Source organism: Protopterus annectens, chromosome 11.part0 (genome assembly GCF_019279795.1).
Source record: "Protopterus annectens isolate FY-2018-M chromosome 11.part0, PAN1.0, whole genome shotgun sequence".
NCBI lineage: Eukaryota > Metazoa > Chordata > Ceratodontiformes > Protopteridae > Protopterus > Protopterus annectens.
In genome coordinates this window covers 247,240,462-247,263,897 of record NC_056745.1, presented here as the reverse complement: position 1 = coordinate 247,263,897, position 23,436 = coordinate 247,240,462, and positions in this window count along the sequence as shown.

Below are 23,436 nucleotides of genomic sequence, written 5' to 3'. Positions count from 1 at the left end.
CCCATTACACTAAATAGTGCATTTCTCTCTGTACTGTATCACCCTTTGCAGATGGTACTATTTTGGTACGTACTGCACATGTAGCATTTGTTTGTTGTATTTGGGGTTTTATGCTGAAGTATTACCCCCTAGTGCACATATGCTCTCATTCCCAGCTTTAAAAGCATTTCACCACATCTGATGTTTTACATGTCCTAATTACTATAGGACAAACAACATTAAACTCATTCACACCACTCGGTACACTTAACAAATTGAACCTGCTGAAGTAACTTAAGTGATTACTGAGAAGCTCTGTATAAAAAAGTATCCGATAAGACTGCACATCCTTTCAATTACTGCTAAAGAAATATATTTAGCATTTTTCACTTTTTTTGCTGGGACTCTCAGGAAGCCTATACTTTCTCAGACATAAAATTGACTTTTTAAGGAGTAAACCGATGGCAGTATAAGAAGTTCATAAAACATTGACAACAATGTTACTTTGTACAGTTTCTGATCATTAACAGATGTTTTATCAAAATGCTGCAATGCTTAGACTAGAATTTCAGTGCACAAAATGCAGACAGATAAAGACTGGTGAATATAATTATATAGACTGTCTTTTAATTAATTGCTTGGCAAAAAAGCAAAAGAAAATGGAATGTTGAAATGCAATGGTGATTTGGATGTTTGAAGGGAGGCATATAGACATAGGGACAGATTCAATAAAGCTTACATTAAGTATACAATAAGTATACACTAAGTGTACATGATCTCTATTCAGTTAAATTCTTATCACATTTTTTGTGTGTTCTAGTCACTCAGAAAGATTACACTAAGTGTACAGTAGTCTACACTTTGTGGTAACCTTTATCAATCCCTGTCAATATTCAAAGCTGCAAGCATATGAGTAGGAAAACTAATATTAGGAGGAAGATGGTGTGAATTATGTCTGTGTTGTCTATTCACTCAGAACGGTGCACACTTAGTGTAGGCTTTATTGAATCTGGCCCATAGTTTGCAGTTATATACTGCCTTTTGAAAGAGACTCCATTTCTGGAACTCCTTCTTTTTTCAGTATCAGTGTCAACAGAATGTGACCAACAAGTAATCTGATTCATTATAAGCCAATAAACTGTTGCTAACAATCCCTTCATTTCATCACAAGCTATAGAATGCTGCTTCCCAAGGATGGTGCTTTTAACGGGCAGGATTATTATCTTAAAGTCTAAAGTTTTGCTGATGCTGTGAATTGTCGATGAAATTAAAGAGTCATTCAAATCAAGAAAGCATGCAAAAATGTACACAGTACAAACAAAGCCAAGTGACAGTGCAGGAGGCATTAAATGGATCATTTGCCACTAGTCTTTGAGTGTATCTTTTTTGTTATTCAAAAGAAAACATAAACTTTTGTTTATCCTGTTACTTGAAATAAATACACTACTCCAACAAATGATAAATGCTACAGCTTCAAAAATGGTGTGTGAGTGTGTGTGTGTCCATGTCTGCGTCTGTGAAGTAATAACAAAGATGACAAAACAAAACACACTGCAGTTTCAGAACATTTACCATTCAACTAATTAAAATGATTGCAACTACAGATAAGACCCATTTACTTAAGTTGTTGCATGATGACTGACACAATACAATATTATTGGTCATGATCCAGTTCATGATCCAGTGCATGATCCAGTGCAGTTCATATAAGCCCCACTGTGAGCACTTTTACACAGTGCAAACTTGTATATGGTATCATAGGATCAGAGGATCATATGATCACAGGAGGTTACTAGACTATCGACCCGGAGGTCATTTCCATTTCATCCAGACATAATGCCATAGATACTCTTGACACTACCCTATTAATGATTGCCCATGTGCAGGTGGGCTGTGAGCGTTATACCCAGTAAGAACCTACGGTGCCCCATCCACTCTTCCAGGTTGCTTTTGAACAGTGTCATAGAGGTGCTCTGCTTCACATGAACTGGAAACCTATTCCAAAGATGCGACAGTCACTGGGAGACAAATCTGTCCCTCCAGCATGTCCTATTCAAGTTGCAGGCCATATTTAGGTCCCTGAAGTGGGTAGCTCTAGTCCCGTTGGATTTAAGGAGGTGAATCAAATTCATTAGGTTTGGGTCAGAGACTGCTCTGTAAGCCAGGTATAAGTCTCTCTGGACTGGGTAGCTCTATTCCCATTGGATTTAAGGAGGCGAATCAAATTCATTAGGTTTGGGTCAGAGACTGCTCTGTAAGCCAGGTATAAGTCTCTCCTAAGGAGTCTGTATGATACTGAGTATAGTGACAGGGAATTTAATCAGTCTGTGTAAGGCATGTGCTGGAGTCCCTTGATATTCTTAGATAGAAACCTCTGTGGTCTCTCCAATTCCTGCAGGTGCTTTGTATGGTACATGCTAAAAGGGTTGTTATACTCGATTATGGGCCTGATTAGTGATGAGTATATTGGGGTTATAACCTCCTTTGCTCTACAAGTGATGCCTTTGCTAATTAAATGTGCTACATAGAAAGCCTTCCTTACTCCAGTAGACACATGGTGGTCAAAGATAAGGTCACAGTATATCTGTGATCCCAGATCTCTTACCAGTTCGTAGGTACATAGAGAATTGTTGTTAATTTCACAGTGTGAAGGGACATTGTTCAGTTTGAGACCATGACTAAGGGACCAGTCGTTGGTCTATGTAAGACCCTCCTGAAGTATACTGACATCAGTTGGTAATTCAGTAATTGCATCCAGTTTGCAGTCATCTGGTCAGCCAAAGACCCTTAGTTTTGGCCTGAACTTTTGAAAAGTATATACCAAACAGTAGGGGGCCCAGCAATGACCTTTTTGGCACCCTGCTGGTGGCAGGTCTGCTGGTTGATGTGGAGTCACTCACTGTGATAGTGTGTGACCAGTATGTGAGCCAGTTGGTAACTCTTCTTAAAACAAAGAGGCTTACATTCAGTTTGCTAAGTTTATCAGTAATGTCTGAGTGTAGGATTGTGTCAAAGGCCTTTGCCAAGTCGAGGTATGCTGTGTGCACAGATATATCCTTGTCAATGGCCCTGGTCACATTTTTGAGGAAATCCACCAGGTTTAACAGACAGGAGCTGCCCTTGACGAAGCTGAATTGTGTCGAATCCAGGGTTTAGAGGTCTTCTTTGTCTTTATTTATAAGGTCCATGATGATACATTCCACGGCTTTATATATGAGACTGATCAGACTTATGGATCTATACTTCCTTGAGTCTGTTGCTAGGCCACCTTTGTGGAGGAGAATAACTGTTGCTGTTCTCCATTCCATAGGAACAAAGCATGTGGTTAGCCTGTGATTGAATAGGGTACTTAATGGTGATGCTAGTTCATGTTCTAGCCTGCTTAGAAAACATCCTGTCTGGTCCCATAGAGGCTGTGTTTTTTGCCTTAGACAAGGCTTTAATGACCTGCTCTTCAGATATGTAGGGTGGGGAGGAAGTTGGGGGCAAGGTTTGTGATAAGTTTGGAGGAGATAAGGGAGTGAAAGTATCACCAAATCTGCTGCTAGCAGGTTTTCTATCTCTGCCAAATCAATGTGTGTCATACCATTAGTCACTAGTTTGGCACATGCGTGGGTCCTACCTTTTAAGCTATGTAGATAGCTGTAAACGGCCTTATGATTACCCTCGGTTGTGATTCCTAAGTTTTTCTCAGTGGTAACATTAGAGGATTTGACATGCCTTTTTTGCCTGTTGAGGCTCAGGAGGGTGATTTTCCATTGTTGTGGCCTTGCCTTTGTTTTCTTAGGCAGCAACATTTTGCATTTGTTGTAAAGTTTGTTGATGCTGCATGTCCACCAGGGTGGCATTTTTTTTACTTGGGCTCTAGCTTTGATTCTCTGTAGAACAGCTGATTCTGTACACTCATACAAGTGACTGCATAGGGCTTTAGTGTAAGCTTTGGTGAAGTTAACACTTCCAGCTGGGGGTGGGGCCTGATATACATTTATACCTTACCCTAGGATGGTATAGTTTGCTTTGGTGAAGTTATTTAGTCTGACTTCACCGTTTGTGAGTTCTCGTCTTAGTGCAAGTTCAAAAGCAACTGATTTTTGGTCAGATTTAATTAATGATGGTCCTGCGCATCTGTTTGTCATGTTAGCGAGGACCAGATCTAGTATATTTGTTCCTCTTGTTCAGGTTTGAACAATTTGTTCCAGGGCATTTGAGTAAGTCAAGGAACTTGTGTGCTAGTGAGTTAGGGCTAGAATAGGTTTCCCAGTTGATGATGGGATAATTGAAATCTCCCATGAGTGTTTTTCAATATTTGGACTGACTCCAGTTTGGTCAAGTAGGCCTTGTTTGCATCATGATCCATGGAGGGGGATCTATAACTAGCTATTACTTGAATGGTGTCTTACCCACAGTAATCTGAACATAGAGTAACTCCATAAAGTTGCCTAGTCTAACCAGTTGAGAGGTGAATTTATCTCTAATATAGACAGAAACACTGGCTCCTTTGGTTCTCACACATTTGTTTTGCTGCCTGAAGGTGTGAAAGGCACTGTATCCTTGCAAGGTCTATTTGCTATTTGCTATACCCTCTCGACTAGTTTAGACCAGTTTACAGGCATTGCTGTATTCTGGGCTGTGGTGTAGTTCCTGTGTTGTCCATTACCTTACTTGGATAGAAGGAAGTTTCGTTGCTCACCAGTGGGAGTGGGGAGCCTTGAGCAGCCTACCTGTCCCTGTAGGAAGTGACCTCAGCACAAGAAGCTGTAGTAACTGGTTGTTTTGGACCATTTCTAGCTCTTTTGTAGTTCACTGTTTAAAATCCGCCTCTGGGTGTTTTTTTTCTGGCTATACTGCTCAGACAAGCTCCTCATGGTCCTGCAGAGTGGTCCTAGCTACAGGCAACTCAGAAAAGCGACTACTTTCTGGATTTAAATATCTTTGCTTTTTTTTCACTTGGAATAGCTTCTGTAGCTTACCCTGAACTAGCTTGAACTGTTTTTTAACTGTTTGCTGCATTATTTTAAAATCTGCACTTAAAGTTACATTTTAGTCGAATTTGATCAAAAGTTTGTTTGTTTGTTTGTTTAATTTAACTGTTGAGGCTGCCCACTAAAGTGTGCTAGCCTGTGTAATTGATTTATCACTGTTTCTGCATTTTCTGTGTGTTTCTATCAAAAAAACAAAAAAACAAAAAAATAATCCTTGTTTTCCCGCCTCTCCTCGACTAGTTTAGACCAGTTTAAAGGCATTGCTGTATTCTGGGCTGTGGTGTAGTTCCTGTGTTGTCCATTACCTTACTTGGATAGAAGGAAGTTTCTTTGCTCACCAGTGGGAGTGGGGAGCCTTGAGCAGCCTACCTGTCCCTGTTGGAAGTGACCTCAGCACAAGAAGCTGTAGTAACTGGTTGTTTTGGACCATTTCTAGCTCTTTTGTAGTTCACTGTTTAAAATCTGCATTTGCATGGCTTTGCGCGGTTGTGCGCATAGCACAGCGCCGGTTAAACAAGGTTAAACTTCTTCTGGCTCCGCTAGGTCTGCTCTTCAAATTTTCCCTTAAGAAAGCTCTACTCTTAGTATAATCAGACTACTCACTATAGTATAAGCCTAGCACTTGTTCTCAATACTTCTCTACTAAGTAAGCACTCTCGTACTAAGTAAAGCACTACATCTACTTACCACCCCTGTGAATATCCACTTCCCTTAAAGGTACAGCACTCCCTTATACTGTTCTAGCATGTCGAGTGGTAGATTACTGGCGTCCTCTCCAGTTCAGCTGGTCAATCTGGGTATCTTGAGACAATGCTACAATTGCCTCATGTACACAGACAACCCTCTCCTCCTCCCCCCTACAAACACAAATACACGTGAGAGATGCAACTATATAGCCAAACTGGAGGCTGAACTCTCTCAACTCAGGGCCGGCATGACCAGACAGGAGGAGATGGTAACCACACACACAACAATCCCTGTCCCACATAGACCTACCACAACTGCAAACCAAACACATAAAAACACAAAGACATACTCGGAGGCTCTAATAAAAAATTTACCAAAACAACAGAGGCTCCCAAAGCAGACATCCAAAAATCCACCACCTCAAAACAAAACACATGCAACACATACTTCAATAAATCAGTGTGTCAACCAATCACAGCCCTTAAGGCCAAACACCATGCCTGATACACTAGTAATAGGTGACTCTATAGTCAGACACACTGATGTCCCGCTGACCAGGCTGAACAAGGAGAGGGTGACTGTGAGCTGTCTATTGGGAGCTAGGATCCGCCACATAACACACGCACTCATGTCACTCCAAAGCAAGTACAAATATGACTCCGTCATTGTCCATGCTGGTGTGAATGACCTGAGACGTACCTCCCTGGACTACATGAAAAGAGACATAGAGGAGCTCTCCGATTATGTAGCCCAGGCTGGTATGACCCTGACCCTGAGCAGCATCTTGCCCTCACCAAGAATGATACCACAATACAAAGACAAGATGATCAGCTTTAATAATTGGCTCAAGTACTGGTGTCATTCTAAGGGGATCCAATATCTGTCTGCCTGGGATGACATGTTGGACAAGCCACGCTGCTTCGCAAGGGATGGCTTACACCTGTCGCCACTGGGCTTCCAGATATTGGCTAAGGCTCTTGCCACCCCCATAGTGCCTTTTTTAGGCAAGGCTCAAAAGACAAACCCACCTCCTTAGGGAAAAATTGTCGAAATGATCTCTCCGGCTATGGCGCACAATTGTGCGGCATTGAGTGGTGCTGCATGATGCACAAACAAGCATAAACCCACTGAAACATGGATCTTAAATACCAGAAGCTAAAATTAAAAAAAAAAATTAAAAAACTCAAAAGAACCAATGAGGGTGCTTACTCCAAGCCCTAGAATAATCACCCTTCACCAGACAGGTTCCAATCAGCACACTTCTCTAACAAGGGTGCAGAAGGGCCCCTTCCAATTAAAGATGGCTTGGAAAATCTGCTCAGAATAAAACAGCCACTACAAACAGACCCAGATGCAGCAAACCAGTATTTGGACTGTGCTACAGCTACTAGCTACACAAAATTAGACGGGAAACATTAAAAAAGTTTTAAACATCAGAACAACAGCACTGAAACAGTAAAAACATGTTTTAAACAGCAGAAGTGCAGCAAGGAGACACTAAAGAATGCTTTAAACAGCAAATAAATCAGTTAGTTAAAACACTGCTTGGTGGGAAAACAGAACAAACAGAACAGATGCTTTGCAAACAACGAAAAGTAGTAAAATTACTTTGCAAGCGGTGAAAATAGCAAAAAAAGCTTTGCAACAGTGCAAGCAGCAACAAAATACAATTTAACAGGCACAGTAAGGCAGAGAAATGCAGTACAAACAGTGCAGCTTAGTTTACAGTATTTAAATACAGCATTAAATAAGCATTGTGTTCTATATAACAAACTATAGCACAGGAGAATGAAAATTAAAATTCTGTTGTGTTATACTGAAAAAAAAATGTTATTCTTATAAAGAAGGAACTGTATAATGCTAGCTTTGGAGAATGCTGCATTTTATGGCCCCTGCACTTCACTGATCCCCATATGCTGTATTATTCATATGTAGCTTCTCCCACACCTTCTCGTATTACAGGCTGCAGGTGGCACTGAATAACAAGATTCATAGTGGGTGTACATCACTTTGCACAGGCTGCAGGTAGCACTAAATGAGAAGGTTCATAGTGGATGAACACCACTTATCACAGGCTGTAGGAAGCACTAAATGACGAGTCACAGTGGGTGCACACCACTTATCACGGGGTACAGGTGGCATTAAATGGCAAGGTTCATAGTTAATGTATACCACTTATTACACGCTGCAGGTGGCACTAAATGACAAGGTTCATAGAAGCTGTACACTACTCATCACAGGCTGCAGGTAGTACTAAATGACAAGGTTCATAGTGGATGTACATCACTTATCACAAGCTGCAGGTAGCACTAAATGACAGGGTTCATAGTGGATGTACACCACTTATCACACACTGCAGGTGACACTAAATGACAATATTCATAGTAGATGTACACCACATATCACAGGCTGCAGGAGGCACTAAATGCCAGGGTTCATCGTAGATATACACCACTTATCATAGGCTGCAAGTGGCACTAAATCACAAGGTTTATAGTGGATGCAGATCACTTATCCCAGGCTACAGGTAACACTAAATGACAAGGTTCATAGTAGATGTGCATCACCTTGCACGGGCTGAAGGTTGAACTAAATGAAAAGATTCATAGTGGATGTACACCACTTATCACAGGCTGTAGGTAGCACTAAATGACAAGGGTCATAGTGGGTGTAGACCACTTATCACAGGGTACAGGTGGCACTAAATGACAAGGTTCATAGTTAATGTACACAACTTATCACAGACAGCAGGTAGCACTAAAATGACAGGGTTCATAGTGGATGTACACCACTTATCATAGGCTGCAGGTGGCACTAAATGACAAGGTTCATTGTAGATGTACCTCACTTATCACAGGCTGCAGGAGGCACTAAATGCCAAAGTTCATCGTAGATATACACCACTTATCATAGGCTGCAGGTGGCACTAAATCACAAGGTTTATAGTGGATGCAGATCACTTATCCCAGGCTACAGGTAACACTAAATGACAAGGTTCATAGTAGATGTGCATCACCTTGCACGGGCTGAAGGTTGAACTAAATGAAAAGATTCATAGTGGATGTACACCACTTATCACAGGCTGTAGGTAGCACTAAATGACAAGGGTCATAGTGGGTGTAGACCACTTATCACAGGGTACAGGTGGCACTAAATGACAAGGTTCATAGTTAATGTACACAACTTATCACAGACTGCAGGTAGCACTAAAATGACAGGGTTCATAGTGGATGTACACCACTGATCATAGGCTGCAGGTGGCACTAAATGACAAGGTTCATTGTAGATGTACCTCACTTATCACAGGCTGCAGGTAGCACTAAATGGCAAGGTTCTTAGAGGATGTATACCACTATTAACAGGGTGCAGGTGGCACTAAATGACAAGGTTCTTAGAGGATCTACACCACTTATCACAGGCTGCAGGTAGCACTAAATGTCAGGGTTCATAGTAGATGTACACCGCTTATCACAGGCTGCAGGTGGCACTAAATGACAGGGTTCATAGTAGATGTACACCACTTATCACAGGGTGCAGGTGGCACTAAATGGCAAGGTTCATAGTAGATGTACACATCTTATCACTGCCTGCAGGTAGCACTAAATGACAGGGTTCATAGTGGATGTACACCACTTATCACACACTGCAGGTGACACTAAATGAAAATATGCATAGTAGATGTACACCACTTATCACAGGCTGCAGGTGGCACTAAATGACAGGGTTCATAGAAGATGTACACATCTTATCACTGGCTGCAGGTAGCACTAAATGACAAAGTTCATAGTGGATGTAGATCACTTATCACAGGCTGCAGGTAACACAAAATGACAAGGTTCATAGGGTCTATACATCACTTATCAGTGGCTGCAGGAGGCACAAAATGACAAGGTTGATCGTAGATGTATACCACTTATCAAAGGCTGCAGGTGGCACTAAATCACAAGGTTTATAGTGGATGCAGATCACTTATCCCAGGCTACAGGTAACACTAAATGACAAGGTTCATAGTAGATGTTCATCACCTTGCACGGGATGAAGGTTGAACTAAATGAAAAGGTTCATAGTGGATGTACACCACTTATCTCAGGCTGTAGGTAGCATTAAATGACAAGGGTCATAACGGGTGTAGACCACTTATCACAGGCTGCAGGTGGCACTAAATGACAAGGTTCATAGTAGATGTACACCACTTATCACAGGGTGCAGGCGGCACTAAATGACAAGGTACATATTAGATGTACACCACTTATCACAGGGTGCAGGTGGCACTAAATGACAAGGTTCATAGTGGATGTACTCCACTTATCACAGGGTGCAGGTGGCACTAAATGACAAAGTTCATATTAGATGTACACCACTTATCACAGGGTGCAGGTGGCACTAAATAGCCGAGTTCATAGTGGATGTACACCACTTATCACAGGCTGCAGGTAGCACTAAATGTCAGGGTTCCTAGTAGATGTACACCACTTATCACAGGCTGCAGGTAGCACTAAATGAAATGGTTCATACTAGATGTACACCACTTATCACAGGCTGCAGGTGGCACTAAATGACAATGTTCATAGTAGATGTACAACACTTATCACAGGGTGCAGGTGGCACTAAATGACAAGGTTCATAGTGGAAGTACTCCCCTTATCACAGGGTGCAGGTGGAACTAAATGACAAGGTTCATAGTGGATGTACTCCACTTATCACAGGGTGCAGGTGGCACTAAATGACAAGGTTCATATTAGATGTACACCACTTATCACAGGGTGCAGGTGGCACTAAATGACAAGGTTCATTGTGGATGTACACCACTTATCACAGGCTGCAGGTAGCACTAAATGGCCGAGTTCATAGTGGATGTACACCACTTATCACAGGCTCCGGGTGGCACTAAATGACAAGGTTCTTAGAGGATGTACACCACTTATCACAGGCTGCAGGTAGCACTAAATGTCAGGGTTCATAACAGATGTACACCACTTATCACAGGCTGCAGGTAGCACTAAATGACAGGGTTCATAGTAGATGTACACCACTTATCACAGGCTGCAGGTGGCACTAAATGGCAAGGTTCATAGTAGATGTACACCACTTATCACAGGGTGCAGGTGGCACTAAATGACAAGGTTCATTGTGGATGTACACCACTTATCACAGGCTGCAGGTAGCACTAAATGGCCGAGTTCATAGTAGATGTACACCACTTATCACAGGCTGCAGGTAACACTAAATGACAAGGTTCATAATAGATGTATATTAATTTGCACAGGCTGTAGGTGGTACTAAAGACAAGGTCATAGTGAAGGAACATCACTTATCACAGGTTGTAGGTGACACTAAATGACAAGGTTCATAGTGGATGTACTTCACTTATCATAGGGTGCAGTTGGCACTAAATGACAAGGTTCATAGTGGATGTACACCACTTATCACAAGATGCGGGTGGCACTAAATAAAAAGGTTCATAGTGGATGTACATCACTTATCAAAAGCTGCAAGTAGCAGTAAATCACCATGTTCATAGTGGATGTATATCACTTTGCACGGGCTGCAGGTGGCACTAAATGACAAGGGTCAAAGTGGATGTACTCCACTTACCACAGGCTGCAGATAGCACTAAATGTCAGGGTTCATAGTGGATGCCACCACTTATCACAGGCTCAGGGAACATTAAATGACAAGGTTCTTAGTAGATGTACACCACTTATCACAGGCTGCAGGTAGCACTAAATGACAAGGGTCATAGTGGGTGTACACCACTTATCACAGGCTGCAGGTAGCACTAAATGAAATGGTTCATACTAGATGTACACCACTTATCACAGGCTGCAGGTGGCACTAAATGACAATGTTCATATTAGATGTACAACACTTATCACAGGGTGCAGGTGGCACTAAATGGCAAGGTTCATAGTAGATGTACACCACTTATCACAGGGTGCAGGTGGCACTAAATGACAAGGTTCATTGTGGATGTACACCACTTATCACAGGCTCCGGGTGGCACTAAATGACAAGGTTCTTAGAGGATGTACACCACTTATCACAGGCTGCAGGTAGCACTAAATGTCAGGGTTCATAACAGATGTACACCACTTATCACAGGCTGCAGGTAGCACTAAATGACAGGGTTCATAGTAGATGTACACCACATATCACAGGCTGCAGGTGGCACTAAATGGCAAGGTTCATAGTAGATGTACACCACTTATCACAGGGTGCAGGTGGCACTAAATGATAAGGTTCATTGTGGATGTACACCACTTATCACAGGCTGCAGGTAGCACTAAATGGCCGAGTTCATAGTAGATGTACACCACTTATCACAGGCTGCAGGTAACACTAAATGACAAGGTTCATAATAGATGTATATTAATTTGCACAGGCTGTAGGTGGTACTAAAGACAAGGTCATAGTGAAGGAACATCACTTATCACAGGTTGTAGGTGACACTAAATGACAAAGTTCATAGTGGATGTACTTCACTTATCACAGGGTGCAGTTGGCACTAAATGACAAGGTTCATAGTGGATGTACACCACTTATCACAAGATGCGGGTGGCACTAAATAACAAGGTTCATAGTGGATGTACATCACTTATCAAAAGCTGCAAGTAGCAGTAAATCACCATGTTCATAGTGGATGTATATCACTTTGCACGGGCTGCAGGTGGCACTAAATGACAAGGGTCAAAGTGGATGTACTCCACTTACCACAGGCTGCAGATAGCACTAAATGTCAGGGTTCATAGTGGATGCCACCACTTATCACAGGCTCAGGGAACATTAAATGACAAGGTTCTTAGTAGATGTACACCACTTATCACAGGCTGCAGGTAGCACTAAATGACAAGGGTCATAGTGGGTGTACACCACTTATCACAGGGTACAGGTGGCACAAAATGACAAGGTTCACAGTTAATGTACACCACTTATCACAGCCTGCAGGTAGTACTAAATGACAGGGTTCATAGTGGATGTACACCACTTATCACACACTGCAGGTGGCACTAAATGACAAGGTTCATAGTGGATGTACACCACTTATCACAAGCTGCAGGTAACACTAAATAAGGTTCATAATAGATGTACATCACTTATCACAGTCTGCAGGTAGCACTAAATGACAAGGTTCATAGTGGATGTATATCACTTTGCACAGGCTGCAGGTGGTACTAAATGACAAGGGTCATAGTGAAGGTACATCACTTATCACAGGTTGTAGGTGACACTAAATGACAAGGTTCATAGTGGATGTACACCACCTATCACAGGCTGCAGATAGCACTAAATGACAAGGGTCATAGTGGATGTACACCACTTATCTATCACAGGCTGCAGGTGGCACAAAATGACAAGTTTCATAGTGGATGTGCACCACTTATCACAGGCTGCATTTGGCACAAAATGGCAAGTTTCATAGTAGATGTACACCACTTATCACAGGGGGCAGTTGGCACTAAATGACAAGGTTCATAGTGGGTGTACATCACTTATCTCAGGCTGCAAGTAGCACTAATTGACAAGTTTCATAATTGATGCACATCACTTATCATAGGTTGCAGGTAGCTCTAAATGGCAAGGTTGATAGTGGGTGTACACCAGTTATCACAGGCTGCAGGTAGCACTAAATGACAAGGTTCATAGCAGATGTGCACCAGTTATCACAGGCTGCAGGTAGCACTAAATAACAAGGTTTATAGTGGATGTACATCACTTGTCACAGGCTCTAGGTAGCACTAAATGACAAGGTTCAAATTGAAGGTGCATCATTTATCATATTCATCCTAACCCTGGTCCATTCCACAACTCTTCCTCAATAGACATGCTGCTCCCTCCCATCTCCTCCCCTGCTGCCCCCTTACAAACTTTCTCCCCCTCATCCTCCAAAAACCTATCTATACTATCTCTGAATATACAAAGTATTACAAATAAAATCACTTCTCTTCCTTCCTCGATCTCTCTCCACACCCTCGATATCCTCACCCTTTCTGAAACCTGGCTGCAACCTCATATAACTGACTCAGAAATCTTTCCCCCCAGCTACAATATCATCTGCCAGGACAGACATAAGAAAAAAGGGGAAAGGGGTTACTATTTTATACTCAGAACAACTACCCCTACCCCTCTACTCTATATCTACTACTCCTCCTACTTTCCACCCAACAGAAATTCTCATTGTAAAGTGTAAACTAAATAAGCACAAAAACATTGCCATTGCCGCCATCTAAATTACACCTGGTCACAATATCCCTACTCTTGAGAATTTTCTTGTCTGGATCTCAGAAAATATCACTTATTTAATTATTATTTGTTTATTTATTTTATTTGTTAACCTGGTAGTGACCAACTGGGCCTGGAGCCCATTTTCAGTGGACACCCGGGGAGAAAACCTCCAAACATATAACAAATAAGAAATGAAGTACAAGACATATTAGAGGTGGTACAGGAGTAACTAAGAAGCTTATTATAACATGGTTGAGAATCATACATTCAAAGCATTAGACTTAAACTAGATAGCGACACAATATTTGGCAAGAGAGAAGCAGTTGAAATTTCAGCAAACAGTTACTGCTAGTTAGCAAAGGTATGATGGAAGCCAGCAACCAATTGAGCAGGTGAGAGTCGTAAATTCATAAGGATACAGCATAAGAGCTAATATTATTGTAGGGTGGAAATGTGAGGGATGGTAGGATGTTATTATCCTAGATAATGGCAGGAGCAGAGCCAATTATTTGCTAAGTATTCTTTTAGGAAGTTTTTGAACTCATGACAGTTTGGGGTTTTTTTGTGATGGGCTGAGGAAGTGTGTTCCATAGCTTGGCCATTTTGTAAATGTATAGGGAGTCACCATGAAGGTTGCGGGAGAGGGTAACTTGTAGCATACGTTTTCTGATGATCTGAGGGGCCTGACATTAAAGCTTGGCTTTACTAGGTTAGCAAGATCAGAGAGTTTGTTGGGTTGGTGGACAATTTGATGGACTATGGGGAGTTGATTGAAGGATAAGAGGTTAGGTAGTTCGAGCAAGTTTAGGTGAGAGAGAGCCGTGCAATGGTGAGTCCTATTTCGGTGACTGGTTGCGAATTTGGCTATTCTGTTGTAACAGGCTTCTAGATTATTGAGGTCAGTCTTACGCAGATTGGTGAAAATGGGAAAGCCGTAGAGGACAGTTGACAGCAGGTGAGACCAGGCAGTGGCCAACCTAGTGCTGTGGGTTAGGAATGGTTTTGCCCTACAGAGGGCACCTAATTTGGTATGCACTTTTTTGATTGTCAGTGAAATATGTTTGTCAAATTTTAGATGTTCATCAATTGTCACACCTAGGAGTTTAGCTTGGCTAGTGGGACTAATTTGGTGTCATTGGAAGAGAGGATTGAGAGTGGAGACTGGAAAGGATTGGATTTCTTATTACTGAAGACTATTATCTTGGTTTTGTTTGGGTTTAGAATAAGTTGATAGTCAGTGAGGTGTTTTTTCTATGTTTTGGAAGAAAGATTGCATTTTTATTTAAAGATCTTGGGGAGATGAGGTTGAGCATATAAGTGTAGAATCATCATCATATCGGACAATGAAAGTGTGATTAGTTGCAGAGTTTAGATCATTTGTAAATATGCTAAAGAGGAGAAGGCCAAGTATAGAGTCTTGGGGGAAAGATTGTTTTCCCATTTAGTAGCTTGCTGACTTATGGAAACATTATCCCAGGTGATGCTATCACAGACTGAAATGCTTTAAATGCTTACTCTCCAAACAATAGCATTGCCCTTTATGGCTTCTCCCAATTAATCTCATCCCCCACATGTCTAAATAAAAACAACAATATTGACACCACACATGACTGGATCCTCACCTCTAACCCAAACCTACACCACAATGCCACAACTCTGCCTGACTCCCTTAGTGACCATCTTCCCACCTTTGTTCTATGACACTCCCCCCCAATTGTACAAACCCCACCAATATAAAGTCTGTCACAAACTCATTAACCTCAACACTGATACTCTCAGCAATCTGCTCTCCTCAATTAACTGGCCCTTCCTCCATGTCCTACCACTTGATAACGCCATCAACAAATTTAATAACATTTTCCTTAAAACTCTTAACTCACTTGCCCCCTGCAGAAAAATCTGGAATAAATGCATCTTTGTACCTTGGTTAATACAACCCACTCATAACCTTATGCTTAAAAGACACAGTGCCTGGAAAAACTGAAAAAAAAAAACTAAATCTCCTACTCATCTCCAGACATATAGGGAAGTCCATAATCTTACTAATAAGCAAGTTGACCTTGATAAAAAACAATTCTATCAAAAACTACTAAATAATCCCTACTCCAGCCCTAAACAGTTTTGGTATAATATCAACAAGCTCCTCCATCCGGGAAACCCATCTACTCCTAGCCCCTATCCCAATAGCTCCACCATGAATACAGCCACCTTTCTAAATTCATTCTTCATCAACTCTATTCAAAATTTTACTAAAATGGACAATACCCCTCCCCTTTACTAATCTTATTCCTTCTAACCCTACTCCCCTCTTCTGTCTAAAACCCTCTCCAACAGCATACATTAGATCACTTCTAAGTAAACCTAAACCCTGTTTACTAGAAAGGCTCAACAAACACTGCTACACTTTGCTGTGAAGGAAAGGTTAGCTTGCATTTTATTTGTTGTATTTTGTATTACTTTATTGCCTTTTTATATTTTGAATACTGTGATTTGTTTTTCTTACCTTGTGTTTTACTTGTATTCTGCTTTTAACTGTGTATTAAAACTTCAAAAGAGACCACAGCGCTGACTCTTGTGAGTCAGGCAGAATTTTATTCCCCAGCCTCCCACCCGCTTACTGTCATGTTCTTAAATACCACTGTCTTTCTAGTTGCCTGCTCTTATGTTCATTTGACCATATATCTCATTTCCTCTCTGCTTTCACTGGCTTGTGTGAGTAAGCACAAAATTATCATTTTGTGAAATCACTCCCCTTCCACTATTTAAATTTATTGGCCATCCTACTGTATTCCATAGTACCGGAATACAAAAATGACCATCCCATTTCACTCTATCTTGCTGTTTTAAAAATAGTGACTCTCCACTAAAACTTAAATTTTTAGACAGTTAAAACTTAAGTGTTTAGGATAAACCATTTTTTTCATCTTACCTTTAAGCATCCCTGTGACTAGCACTTGCTCTAATACCTGCTGGAAAACACTAGGAAACCTTAAACTGATACAAGCACTCAACTCTCCTTGTTAATAAGGAGAAATTAATTGTAGACACTAAACAGTATATAATTGCAAAGTACCTTGCTAAGGCAAGGGAAAACAGCTCCTGTACTTTACAAAAAAAGCACCAAACCAGGCATATCCAAGGGTCAGCTTCCGGTGATTTCTCATGTCCACCTGGTGAATCTGAGCATACTGGGGCAATGCAGCAATTGCCTCATGTACACAGACAACCCTCTCCTCCTACCACCCAACATTACAACCCGTGAGAGATGCACTTACATAGCCAAACTGGAAGCAAAGCTCTCTCCACCCAAGATTGTGCTAGACAGTCAAGAGGAGAAGGTTAACACCCACACTACACCTCAAGCAACACATAGCCCTTCTAAACCCACACCAACAACACCCACACATAGCAACATTAAATCCACATATGTAGAGGCCCTTAACTGTAACTTGCCCAAGCAACAAGGACCTCTGAAGCTGAAACGCAAACAAACACCAACCACAACCAAAGTGCCACATAGCTCACACCAGTGTACCATCCAGCAACAGCCCCTAAGGCAAGACAATGTACCTAACACTTTAGTCATAGGTGACTCTATAGTCGGCACACTGATGTCCCACTCACCAGGCTGAACAAGGAGAAAATTACAGTCAGCTGCCTGTTGGGTGTCAGGATCCGCCACATAACGTATGCACTCAAGTCACTCCACAACAAGTACAAATATGACTCTGTCATTGTCCGTGTTGTAGTGAATGACTTGAGACATACCTCCCTGGACTACATGAAAAAAGACATAGAAGAGCTCTCAGATCATGTGGCCCATGCAGGTATGACCCTAGCCCTGAGTAGCATCCTGCCTTCACCCAGAATGGCACCACAATATAAGGACAAAATGATTGACTTCAAGAATTGGCTAAGCTTCTGATGTCATTCAAAGTGGATCCAGTATTTGTTTGCCTGGGACGACATGATCGACAGACCATGATGATTTGCCAGAGATAGTCTGCACCTGTAATCCCTGGGATTCAGGTTACTGGCTAAGGCTGTTGCCACCCCTATAGTGCCTTTTTTAGGCAAAGTTCAAAGGACAAAACCACCACCTTAACAGGTACAAGCATGCAAATTCCGAAGGTAATGCTACTCAATGTTAGATGTCTAAACCTCAAAATGCACTCTATCGAGGCACTCCTAAAAATGGAGAACATCAATATCTGTGCAGTAACTGAGACCTGGTTCAAGGCTACAGAGAGCACCCCTGCAATACCAGGCTACAACTCTTACCACACTTTTCGGCCACAAAACCAGGACCGAAACACTAAAGGTGGAGGAGTGTCCATATTCACCAAGGATATTCACACCACCAGGCTAGTTGCCCAACACAATGCATCTGAAATTCCCCAGGTGCAACTAACACTAGGTAAGACTGCAATACACACTGCTGCTTGCTACAGATCCCCCACCATGCCCCAAGATTCTCACTACACCTTTCTAAACATACTGGAAAATATTAAGATACAACCAAACATCCTAATACTGGGTGATTTCAACTACCCTGACATTAACTGGGAAAACTACTCGTCTACTAACACCTTTGCCCAACGGTTCTTGGAATTCATAAATTCCAGTGCCCTGGATCAACTAATCAATAGTCCCACCAGGGGCTCCAATATCAAAGACCTGGTCATTACCAACATGGGAAATTGATGCTCCACACCTATGGTCACCGCCTCGTTGGTCAGGTCTGACCAAAAGCTAATCACTCTTAACATCCACATCCCACCCAGCAGTAAGGAAACCTCCATAAAAAACTTCTCTAAAGCCAATTTCATGCTATTCAAGTCAGAAGTGACAAACTTCATAACACCCATGCAGCTGGGAACTGAAAGTTCGACTGCTGAATCCTACACTAAGGCATTGTATGAGCACTCATGCATGAATCGTGCAATCTCAAATAGAACCAAGATGCTCTCCTCCAAAAAAAGGAAGCCAATCTTGTGGTCCCCTGCCATAAACAAACTTTACAACAAAAGGAAGAAACTGTTGCAGAAAAGAGGAAAATCCCAGGATGCAAAAAGCTCCCTTACCAGCCTCAGAAAGAAGCTGAGATCCCTCATAAAATCCTCCAAAGGTAGTTACGAAAATAAAATTGCCAAAGATTCCAAAGACAATCACAAGGCATTCTATAACTATGTCAAGAATCTAAATGGCAATACTTAGATCTGCTCTGAGCTACAACAGAATGGCATTAAATATACTGATCCAAGGATATTGCCAGTATCCTGGCAGATCAATTCAGTGCCAACTTCACCCCCCTCTCTCCCCCTAAACGGCCCATCTCAATACCAGAAGATTGCCAAATTCCAATAATAATGGCCACAGAGGTAAAAAACACACTCTCCAAAGATATGAATACAGCATCCATGGGACCAGATGATATCCTGGGCTGTGTACTACATGAACTACAAAATGAACTGGCACCTCACCTAAGTGTCATGTTTAATCATAGCCTCACCTCAGGCTTCATGCCCACTAAGTGGCACACAGCTACAGTTATCCCACTCCACAAGGGGGATCCACCTTGGATCCTGAGAACTACTGCCCCAGCAGTCTGATGAGCCTGATCTGCAAGGCCATGGAGCATATTATCATGGAACTTATAAGCAAAGACATTGGCAATCTTCAAACACTGGACCCCATCCAGTTTGGGTTTGTGAAGGGCTGATCTTGTCTCCTGAACCTGATTGACTTCTTTGAATCAGTCCCCAGAGCTGTGGATGAGGGTAAGATGGTCTATGCAGCCTAGCTGGACCTCACCAAGTCCTTTGACACCATCCTCCACTCTAGAATCATATATAGACTTACTAAGCTGGGCATTAATCCCTACTTCACTCGATGGGTTGTCAACTGGCTTACTGACAGAACCCACACTGTAAAAGTAGCCAACTCCAAATCCAGCTCCAGACAATTGACAAGTGGAGTACCTCAGGTTTCAGTCCTGGGACTGCTCTTGTTTGGCATCTACTTTTCTGAAGTACAAGCCAACACTAAGGGACTCTGGCTAACAAAGTTTGCAGATGACTGCAAACTGGGAGCCATTATTTAATCCCCAAATGATGTGGATACTCTACAAAAGGGCCTTACAGAAACAGATGCTTGGTGCCAGAGCCATGGGCTCAAGCTCAATGCCAAGAAATGTATAGTTATCCCCTTTGGGAAAAGAACATGTACCCATTGAATTACCACTAAGTTGGCAGTACACTAAACACTGAAAGTGTGATAAGAGACTTAGGGACACAAGTGGACAGTAGTCTCAACTTCGATAACCACATCACCACAACAGACAGGAAATCCTTCTATGTGGTACACCTCATCACTAAGGGCTTTTCATCCAGAAAAAAGAAGGTCATTGTCCCACTGAACTCATCCCTCATTAGACCCATTATAGAACACAATGTCCCGTTTGGTATGTACCTCTCAAGACATCTGCAACAATTGGAAAGGCCACAGAAATACCTCACCAAAATAATCACAGGCCTAACGCATATGCCCTATGCTGACCACCTTAAAAAACTCCAGCTATACTCTGTCGCATATCGTTTACTCAGAGGCAATCTCTGCTTAACATATAAGGCCATGTCAAACCCAAAGCTGTTGGACATGCTATACTTAATGAAATCCCAATCCCTCAGAGCCACATTCTCCAGGGATCTAAACCTTGTCATCACAATAAACAAAACATACTGGAGGGATAGGTTCCTGACCCAGAGACTCCCCAGACTCTGGAATAGACTGTCCATACATGTCAAGCAGAGCGCCTCTTTGGCCCTCTTTAGGAGGAAACTTGACAATTAGATGGGAGAAAGGAAATTCACCCTGGGGATCACGTCACTCACCCTGCTAGACAGGGGTCCAGAGAAGTAAATCGTGTGGGAAGAAATAGCCAGAGAATTGTTATGGCTAAGCTTATATAGGCCCTAGGGCCAATAGCCTAGTACCATCCTATGAACCTATGTTCACCTTCCGCTGACAACTTACCACCACTATTCCTCAAACTTCCTGCTAAATTTATTGAATATCCCATCTTCATATTAGTCAATAGATCCATCCAAGAATACACAGTTCTCGAAATCTGGAATAAATTCAATATCATACCCCTTCACAAAGTTGGTAATTCTTCTGACCCTGCCAATTTTAGACATATTTCAATACTGCCCCCTATCAAAAATACTGAAAAAATGCATCAATAAACAGCTCCTTGATCATCTGATACAGGAAAACCTCTTAACCCCTACCCAATCTGGTTTTCACTCCATCACAGCACTTCTACTTCACTTATTTCATTCACACAGATATTGCAAAATCTTGCAACAATAACAAACTTGTCTCATGTCTTTTCCTTGACCTCTCCAAAGCCTTGACACTGTTTCCCATAAACTGCTTCTATCTAAGCTTACTAGCCTTAACCTCTCCAACTCCACAATTCAATGGTTCTCCAGTAACCTTTCTAACAGATTCCAGTCCATTAAATGGCTCTCTACCTCCTCCCTGTTCAAACAGGAGTTCCCCAGGGCTCCATTATAGGACCCCTGCTCTTTAACATCTTTACTAATAACCTATGCACCTCCTGCCCTCACTCCTCTTTAATTCAATATGCCAATGACTCTACAATTATATCCTGTTCTGACAATCAACCCCCCCCCCTTACACTTACCCAAGAATCACTCCTCTCTGTGAAAAAATGGCTAAGCACTAATCAACTCCTACTCAACCCTAAAAAAAACAAACTTTTACTCTTCCTCCAAAAACTCTACAACAGCACAAAAACACCTTCACTGTCACATCCCTTAATAACACTATTATTTCCATCGAACCTCATACAAACATGGAGTAATTATCGAAGACCAACTAAAATTTCATGTCCACATTCAACATGCTATCAAAAAGACCCACTAAAAACTAGGGTTATTATACAGACACAAAAAAAAATCCTCACTAATGATACTAAGCATTCTCTAGCTCAGGCATTTCTACTACCCACCCTATTTTACACGGCACCTATCCTCACTAATATACAATCCACTCTATCAGCTAAACTTGAATACACTTATAACAAAATTGCTACATTTGCAGCCAACCTTCCTTACTGTTCCCAGCATTGGACAACATTAAAGAACCTGCAGTGGCTTGAATTCCAGAAACAACTCCTTCTTCCTCATCTCAACTTCACTCACATTATCTTAAATAAACCCTCTTACTGTCCTGTTCCCTCTACCCTAATCTGTCTCTACATACCAAAACGTAATCTCTGTAGCACCAGCCAAAACCTCTTAGAAATTCACAAACCTAATACAAGCATAGGTAAGCTATTATACAACTACTCAGTTGCCAAAGCCTGGAATAATCTTCCCCTGTGGTTAAGATCCATCACTAACACTTATAGCTTCAAGGAACTTCAAAAAGGCAAGAAAAACGACACAACCAGGATCCAATGTAGAAAATGTAATAAAATCCCTAGCGCCTCAGCTTTAAGCCTTCAAAGGAGAAGGGTGTACTATGGCAACTTTTTATTGTTTGCCTAAAGCACATAAAAGTTTAATAGACTCTCCTGAACACTATATATTGTCGGCCAGTTATTATTTTTTTGCACAATGTGGGTATAATGTTACATAGTTGTTTATTAACTGCAGTAGAAAAGTTGCCCACTTATATAAAGGATGCATTTGATTTTTTGGAGAAAATTACATCAATTCAGTGGACAAATTCTAATTACTGGGTAAAGACTGATGTTATATACAAATATTCATCATAGGTTCAGAATTGAAGCATTAAAATATTTTTGATTTAGGTTATTTTTGTTTTACTAATAATTTTTTTTTTATTTTGAATTTAATAGAAAGATTTACCATCAAATATAAGGGACAGCTATGGGGGCACCTTTTGCCCCCATGTATGATAATCTCTTTATGGGATTGTTTGAATTAGAGCATTTGTTTAAGATGGGCTTTATTAAACATCATGTAGTTAAGTATTATAGATTTATAGATGATTTAATTTGTTGTGTAAGGGTGGACAGGCTTTAGTTGATTCTTTTGTTCTAGACTTGCAACAAATTTGGCTTGGTCTAGATTTTGATGGCCTACAGCTTTGCAGTAGAGTAACTTTTTTGGATGTAGAGGTGTTGGGCCATAATAGTGGTATAATAACAACAAAAGTATATAAGAAATTTGAAAATATTAACCACTTTTTGGATGGTAGCAGCTGCCACCCTCCTCATTTAATCAAATCTTTGCCTTATAATAAATTTGTACATATTAGTAGATTATGTAATGACAAAGATGCTTTGTATGATGAGTTGTTAAGAACTTTTAAGATATTTAAACAGAGGGGCTGTGATGATAAACTTGTCCAGGAAGCCATGGATAGAGTGCTTTCTGGACAGCAATATAATCAAATATTCCAATATAGGGAAAGAATTAGGTCTAGTTTAAATGTTAATGTCATTAGCTTAACAAAGATTATGTATTTTGTAACACCATATAATGTGTTCACTGATAGAGTCATTGAT